Genomic DNA, 9,295 nt, shown 5'->3' with positions numbered 1-9,295 from the left:
TGCATTAATCTGTGATCTTGCAATGTTAATCACTTACATATGTTACCTGGACAAATGCATTTCCGAAATTTCATTACTCTACATTAATTATTTTTTGGCGTTTCGATTTTTTTTTTCCCGTCAGTGTATTTTATCCCTCCTTATTCCCAAACTCTTAATGTTCAAATATTTTCTGCTAGTTTTAATTTCGTCAATAAATCCCCGCCGTTTGCTCTGCCTCCATCATTTTCCTCGATCACAGGTGTTGGAGTACATGGCTGACCATCTTGTTTCTTTAGCGTTGAGTATTCTATCTCTTGCCTGTCCTGTTCTTCTCGGTATTTTTTTTTTTCAGAATCTTTCTGTGCACAGTATGTTCGGTAGTTTCCAGCACACTAAATATTAAATGCAAGAACTCTTCTATTTTCCACCTTCTTCAGAATCCATATTTATGACCCATACATACGCTCCATACCTGCTTCTTCATGAAAAATTTACTAGTAACCTACTGCCAACCTGCCAACGGCGCTCTTTTCTTGAAATGTGTTTCTACGCCCTGCGTTACTATTGCTTTCGTATCCTGAAATGCTTCTTCAATCCTTTGTGAGGCGGTTACCAATGTACTTGTAAGTAGTACCATGTGTCAGCTTTTCATCCTTAAGATGCATGACTGTTTTCCAATTGCTTCTACTGATTTCGTCTTGCTCTTTCTATTACAGTTCGTTTCACCTGGTGAAGCATCTTCTATAGCTAATGTTCTTTTCGGCCCAATAAGCAAATGTCATCTCCAAAACGGATCGTTTTAAACCATTGTCTTTCGTTATCCCACTGCATGATATCTCTGAATTCCTTTGGTGCGTGTCCTTTGTACCAACTGAATAACAGTGGAGATAGCATACTCACTGCATATGTCCTCTTGATATCCCTGACAGCAGTCCTTCGAAATTTGTGACGGGGTCTGTAGGCCAACTCGCTTTAAAACCTCGACATAGTAGAAAATTGGTTATAAAATATTACAAAACTGTGTTCTATTTAGATTCTTTGGGTCGCCGGTTAGGAATCCTATGTAGGAATTACAAAATTCAAAATAGCTGATCCAATTTGGAGGACCCAAGGCTATAAATCTGGCGGATTCGAGAAAACTTCGGGTATAAAGTACTGTGAGGTCGCTGATAACGAATTAGAAGTCAAAATTGCCATACTTCAATGTTTGTTCCGTCATTTTCCATTTTTCAATCGAAATCATAGTCATATTCGTCGCTTGAGTCATTAGTGTTTTCGAAAGGGTCGCCATCGGATTGTCTACTGGGAGATCGTCCGAAAAGCTCAGATGACATCTGTTTATCTTGTTCAGTTGTCATTTTCAAGACTCACGAGATGAATGGATCCGAAGACGCCAGAAGCTGTTGCAATATAACATGCATAATTTTTTCACGGGATTATTTGCTTGTGAAATATTCTTGCAAACGCCGGATACCCTTATTCCCAGCTTTCTGCGCATCTTCAGATAGCCGACCAATCGGCAACGGAGCAGCTTCGATTATGGCATATCCGTGCGTAAAAACTATGTGGACTGATTTCGGCGACCTGGCTTGTTGCGGAATATTGTGAGTCCGGTGAAGCTAGCACCCGACTTCCGTGAAATATGCTTTTTTTCAGCGTTCTTGATAGATACGTTTTAGTTCTAGAGCTCACTACAAAAAATAAAATAAAATAAAAATAAATTACTCGGGGAAATATTGATCTTGTAAAAATATTATTTGTCACCTAGCGAAATAAAATTATGATCACGGTTCCGAATAGCTCCCCAAGAACTCTACGGAAAACCGTAATGATTCTTTCTGTACAGATAATAGTTCATGAGGTATGTCCAATATTGTGGGACCTATTTTTACCGTGTGACACTTCCGCACCCAAGATTGTGGGATCTATTTTTACCGTGTGACACTTCCGCACCGTAAAAAAATGATCGTCTGCTAAAAACCTGCAAATATGTGCACGTAAATACATTTGAATTCGTTAACTATACTATTAAGAAGGAAAGAGTGTCATTTACAGTAGTGGAGCCACGCAGAGGAAATTTTACAGTCAACGATTTCGGATAACATCGGTAGTAGTTTAATTTTAACTTGATATATATCATTACACCGGTTCAAACTGTCATAAACATACTTCCCGGACTGATACTCTCCTTATTTTAGCCTGAATCCAAGATGCTACTCCAGGCGGGTGTAAAATCAATGTGCGCAACGGAAAATAATGAACGCTTAAATGATGATTTGGCCGTCTGACTATTCTCCTGAAGCAGATATTAGGATCTCTTAATGCTCTTTAATACACATTAAAGAATGATTAACGCAACTAATACTACTAAATGATAAACGTTGTTTCTGATTATACATTTATTGTAGATTAAAAAACAACCTTTTATTACAAATCTCTGTATTTCCTAACTAAAATTTCTGATCAATTGCCCAACTCTGCCACCTTTTATGGCCAAGCGATCTTACATAAATAACGCGAAATGACTGACATCATCTACGTACCAAACACTAGAAGACACTACTTTCAAAGATGATCTACGGTGGTGTGGAACCTCAGTGGAAATAAACTAACGTGATCATAACTGTTGAGTTTTATAGCCCTAATAAGCCGAAGCAATTAGTAACATCAGCGTATGTACTGCGTCCGATTCGTCGGAGTGATGCTTTTTTTTTTCTATTCTGTTCAGGTGTTGAAGCGAGATGGCCCACCGTGCGGACTTCTGGTTCTTACACAGTTTCAGGATTACTCTAGTAGTAACAGTATTTGTATTGGTAGTAGTAGTAGTAATAGTAGTTTTATTCACCTGTGGATCACTTTTACAAGCATACACGATATGTCATGGAGTCACAGTACAAGAATAACGAAAGTAACGTAATTGACACAGACAGGTATTTACACACATACAGTTCTAGTTTGACAAAAATGTGGCAGGTGGAAGGCTGCGGTCTTGTAGCAAGAACCACTCTGGTAACATAGTGGAACCATGGAAAAGTACTGTGAGGTGTGCCGAGTTCTCTCAGGCCTGCAGTAAGCTTATTTATTTTGTAATGTCATATTCTGCCTTAAAATTAACATATAAATCACGTGTTTCAGTATTGTATTCCCTTGATCTTTTTTTCAATATTTGTCCCAGGCTGGATATTGGGCAGTAGTTCATTTGCCAGATTTAAAGCCTACCTCATACCTCCCAGTAGCTTTTTGTGTAAAAGTTTTACACGGGCACGAATTGGGTGGAAAAATGTTTGATATTCAGTGCTCAGCAATGTGATTCCTCTATAGTTTATACATTCCAGAACGTCCCTTTTCTTATGCACAGAACATATTACTGCCATTTTCGAATTATCTGGGATGACCTTTTTGCGTCTACGTATGTGAGATCAGGCCATACAGGGGTCTAACTTTGGGTTGACACTTTTGTTGGGAAAATATAATACATTGATAACTGTAGAAAATAAATGTACTTTGTACTAGATTAAAGTATTATTTATTATGCTTAATAATTTTGTGTAAAAATATATTATTTACTTCTATTAGAAATATTTTACACGTAATTGTCTCTACTCAATAGCTTCACAGCATCTTTGTAGTCTGTATTTAAGATAAATAAATAACTCGTTTTTTATCAAATTCACAGATGCTTAGTTTTTTTTATTTTTGTAGATGCACAGCCAGCACTCATTTTACTAAAGTTGTCTTTCTCATGCTTACTATTATGTACAACTATAACACCGCATAATCGAACTCTATTGCAACCATTCCAGCTCACATAAAACAAACTGAAACCACAACACAAGGCTTTGTCACAGTACAGTAGTGCCAGTGCCACAACTCTTACGTCGTTGAGGTTGGCAGAAGTCGTCCCGTCAGGACACAGAATGTTGCGATTAGCGCCGATATATGACGAGCATTAGTTTGGAGGCCGTTGTCTAACTTTTCGTCAAATAAATAATCCACAGAGATGTTTACTTACTTCGCACTGTCAGACTCATATCTGGTGCTTATAGTAACAAAGAATATGAAATTAATAGGTTCTCACTCTATCTCAACTGAAACTTTGACTTTCACAATACTGACATTTGACGTTAGGTTGCATTTGAAAACGAGTATTCGGTTCATGGTTCAGCTACTCAGCCGATCCGTTACACGCAAAATTTCGATCAACTTCTATGGTATTTTAATGATTTACGTAAAATGGTTCCTAGGAAAAATGAAACTACTTGAAATGAAGTATTTTCTCGTACTTTATTGTTCTCATAAAGTTCAGAGAATAACTGCCCGAAATAACATGCAATAACAAAGCACAAATGGCAACTCAAGTCTAAATAATGATCTCCACCACACTTAATAAGCACAGATGGCAGGTTGTCATTGTGGGCCTAGTTTCATTATTGTTTGCCGAATCTCTTGTATCAGGGCATCCCATTTTCCTCTTTTTCCAACTGTTGGTTTCGGTTAGCTCTCTTGCTTCGCCATTCTCTAAGTACAGTAATTCCTCAAAGTACTTTGCCCAGCGATGTAACACTCCCTCCTGAGATGCCATCAGTTCACCATTTTTCTCTTTACATTTTGTTGTTGTTGGTTGAAAGCTCCTCCTAAAGTGACTGATCTTGCTACAGAATTTTCGGTTTTAATTAATTGTTCAGTAATTCAATAACCTGCAACTGTCTTTTAAAAAAGCTTCTCTTCTCTGCTTTAAGAATTCGCTTTCTTGCACGCCTTTCTTCTGTATAGACCTCTACTAGCATTCTTTGACTTAGAATAACGTAATGTGCAAGATACGGATACAAGGAAATTTAACACAAGTCTTTAACTGCGGAATGAAGCAAATTGATGCACTCTCATTTTAGTTTTTTAATCTAGCACTAGAGTTCGGGTTAACATAATATACACAATATTCAACAGATTAGTACAGATTCTTCCCTATGCAAATCGTGTGGATAATACTGCAAGAGCAGAACGAGCTGCTGAAGGCACTGGTGGCAGCAGCAATAAAAGTGGGAGTGGAAGTGAACAAGCAAAATCAAATACATGTGACTAAAATGACCTCAACTAAAAACGATGCTAGAAATTGACTAGGCGCGAATATAATCTGTTAGCGTATTTGTCTACCTGGAAACACTGGTAACAACATAGACTGATAATATTGCGGGAATAAAGCGACGTAATCATTTAGCTAATAAATGCTATTACGGGCTGGCCCCACATCTTAAGTCTAGGTATCTGTCCCGGAGAACAAAGTGTCCGGAATATTCGAAAAAGTAATCTACTCGAGAGCAGTTCCTTCCACTTAGCAAACAAGAGTTGGTACTTCTTGCAGCTGATACTAGTGTTGTAGTAAGTCCCATCAGAGAGAAAGCAACAGAAGAGATTGTGAATGATATTTTCCAAAGAACTAAAGTGGTTCTCAGGAAATGGACTGTTCCCTACATTTTGAAAAAAGACATTAGATCTGTTCAACAAATAGTCATACAACAATTGATGTAGCACATGAGCAGCAGTCAATTATTAGGATTATATGCTCCAGATGTTTCAGTGTACATATTGACGAAAACTTGAACTGGAAGTGAAACATTACTGTGCTTCTCAAACAATAAAAGTTCGGCTACTTGTGCTCTTCGTATAATTGCTAATCATGCAAGCAGACGAATTAACCTTCTGACATATTTTGCATACTTCCACTCAATAATGTATTACAGAATAATTTTCTGGGGTAATTCACAACGTAGAAACAAAGTACTGATTGCACAAAAGCGAGCAGCGAGAATAATATGTGGCGCTCACCCGTAGACGCTTCAGGGAACTAGGCATATTGATTGTGCAGTCAGTATACATATATTCTCTAACGGTAATTCCTCGTAAACAACCCATCACAATTTAAGAAGTGCAATGAGGTCCACGCCAACAAAACTAGAAGGAAAGATGACCTATATTACCCATTATTAAGGCTGTCAGCGGCTCAAAAGGAGTTAATATGCAGCAACAAAATCTTTGATCATTTCCCACTAACATAAAATGTCTCACAGATATCAAATAAAATTATTAATCTAACATAAAACCATTTCTTCTGAAGTCCTATTCCATGGGCAAATTTCTATTTAAAATTATAGCCTGTTAAAAAAAAGAGCTGGTTTTAAAAAGTAGTTGCTTGAGTAGAATTAAAAATACTGTGTTGGTTAATATTAACAATAATCATGTGTACAAATCATGTAAACTGACCATTCCACATAATTTCGAGCCGGCCTTTGTGGCCGAGCGGTTCTAGGCGCTTCAGTCCGGAACTGCGCCGCTGCTACGGTCGCAGGTTCGAATCCAGCCTCAGGCATGGATGTGTGTGATGTCCTTAGGTTAGTTAGGTTTAAATAGTTCTAAGTTATAGGGGACTGATGACCTGAGATGTTAAGTCCCATAGTGCTCAGAGCCATTTGATATTTGGCCACAGTATCCACAGGATGTTCCTTAGACATCTGTTGTTGAATGTCTGCAGCTTATGAGTTAGCTGTTTTGTCACCCCCCACGTTTCACACCCATATAGAAGCACAGATTTTAAATTACTTTCAAATATCCACAGTTTGATCCGCAATGTTATTTCCTTCGATCTCCAGATAGAGCGGAGAGTTGTAAAAGCGCCTCTGGCTTTGTTGATGCGGCTGTTAATGTCCTCTGTTGCATGCACCACCATATGGTGTAATCATGCTACCAAGACAGCACCCTTTCAATTACCTGGCTCCCAAGCTTAAGATCAGCGGTGATATCTTTTGCCCCCAGGTATTTTGTTTTTTGGGCTTAATTTTCAAACAGACTTTCTTCGCCGCAGATTTCAGATCTTGTACTTTCTCTTTCACGTCGTTGAGGCTGTGGTGTGGGGCGGCTGGTAGAATTTATAATGCTTTTTATATAATGTTTGGTAATGTAGAAAGGATGCATTTCCCTGCCGTTTAACCATATGTGGGGCGGCGGGTGGAAATTATGTTGCTGTTAAAATGTAGAATGTTATTTATGCTGTCTTTCGCCGTTCTCAACACTGGCTCTCTAACTACAATATTGGCAACCAGAAAGTGATTAGCAAAACGTGAAGCCTGTAATTGGAATTCCTAGTGCCCACTTCATCTGAGAAATACACTTAGAGCTACAGCTTAAAGCTCTGAGGAATTAGGAAATTGTCTGGGATTCATAATCAAAAACGATCGTGAAAAAAAAACGTTCTCTATTTTCTGAAAGTCACAGATGAAAAAAAAAAAAAAAGAATCCACACAATCTGACTAACAGAGCAGTTCAGAGTCTAATGCGCTGATGCAACTATAACGGTCCACATTAAATGTTTAAGTGAATGCTCGCCATAATTTGATGATAATGTTCATCAAACGCCACGCTAAATAATGGTAGAATGTCTGTCCCGCGACGGCATGTGAAAAAACGACATACGCAAACTGAAGATAGATAATTAAAGTCATCCCAGAATTAACACTTCACTCGAAAATGATTTCATGGTTACGCATATCCCGAGTAACTTAATACGGCATCCGAGGCTGATACGGCATCCGAGGCTGATATCGTCGCGACGCGACTCCCAACACAGATGGTGTGCTATTCCGCGTCTGGGGCCTTGCTTTCTCTCGCAGCGTTCTTATATATAAAGCCGCGGTGCGGACGGCTAAGGGAACGCCTGATCAAATCGGCTCTCCCGACTATCCGCTGGGCTTGTAATGCACCACTTTAAGTTACCGAATAAATCATAGCTTCTTTTGCTGATGGCCGATGAAACTCTCAGTTTAAATGTGCATTCAACACACAGGTAAGTAATCATAATAAAAGTTTGATATGGCTAAGTTAAATATTTTGGGCGAGAGAATTAATTTAATTACACTGCACGCAGTAGACGAGCTATGAACTTGCCCTTTGGAGATACGCTATCGCTATAGTTTTATAGTTATTCAAATGAAACTTCTCACATCTTCATAGTTATAGCGGATCTCCAACCTACTTAAATATAAACATCCTATTTATTGACCTACTTAATCTATCTTGCTTCCTTAAGTTTTAAGACAAAAAATAGAAAATCATGAATTTCCACTAAAATCTTAATTTGTGAGATCCAAAGTACTGTTTCTATTAAATTATTATGGAAAAGGAATCTAAATATAAATTTTAAAGTCTCTAGCTCTTTTCTGTTCCGCCAATGATTTTTACAGAAAAACGTCCAAATTTCGAAAATGGTTAAAGTTATCGAACTGATATTCAACACATATTAATTTAGTATTACTCCTGACATGCTAGAACCGTTTCAGGTTATTCACTTGATTTTTAAAGTATTGCGCAACATTTATGACGTCAGAGCTAGTTACAGCGGGCTGGCTGGCACACAATGGAAAGGCTGCTTCCCTACAGTGGGATATAAGGCAAAGGTCATCTGCAAAATCTAGATCTTCTAGATGTGTTCCATTGGTCCATTTTATTCCTCTCACTTTATCCATTGCTTGCGCCATTACAAGATTCAGTGACTATGTTAAATAGTAACAGTGAGAGCATGCACGTTTGCTTAACTCCTGTTTTCACTGATATTGAACCCGAAAGCAGACCTTGATATTGAACCTGGTACATGTAGTTTTCATACATGCACTTGATAAGAGTAATGGCACTGCTCATGGTGGCAGATAACTTCCTCCATGCATTCACACAAACCCAAACCTTTTATCGCACTTCCACAGCTTACTGCGTGATTCATCACGCCATATCACCGGTTTCCAGTTAGCCACTGACGAATGTCGTCGGCCTTTGTATCACCCAAAGCGTCACTTAGCATCGACTGCAGAAATGTCTGGCTCATGAGGAGCTACTCGACCACTGTATACCATTCTTCTTGACCTCCTGCGTACAGTCATTACGCTAACTAGACTGCTGGTATCACTCTGGAACTCAAGAGTGATTTCTTCCGCTGATTTCATGCGATTTTTTACAACTGCCCTGCGCAATACTTGATGGTCCCTGTCATTTAACACACATCAATAAAAGTTTTGCATCATCGCGGTTCCCAGAACTTCTGAAGATATACGTTGACTGTGGATATTGTACCACAGACACAGTCCCTTTGACTGTTCAGAGATGTCACTAAACCCGCTCAAAGATATAAACAACCATGCATGAGCAGCGCCTATTAGACAGAAGGGGTCCGACAGCGGATCAGTTCAAGTCATTCTACCAGGAAGGAGGTACACGGCTCATGTTGTCTGTGGTTCAACCATCATGCCTAGACAGCCAGCAGCGAGGATCGATC

The sequence above is a fragment of the Schistocerca nitens genome, chromosome 8, assembly GCF_023898315.1.
Source record: "Schistocerca nitens isolate TAMUIC-IGC-003100 chromosome 8, iqSchNite1.1, whole genome shotgun sequence".
NCBI classification, from domain to species: domain Eukaryota; kingdom Metazoa; phylum Arthropoda; class Insecta; order Orthoptera; family Acrididae; genus Schistocerca; species Schistocerca nitens.
This window is presented reverse-complemented; position numbering follows the sequence as displayed.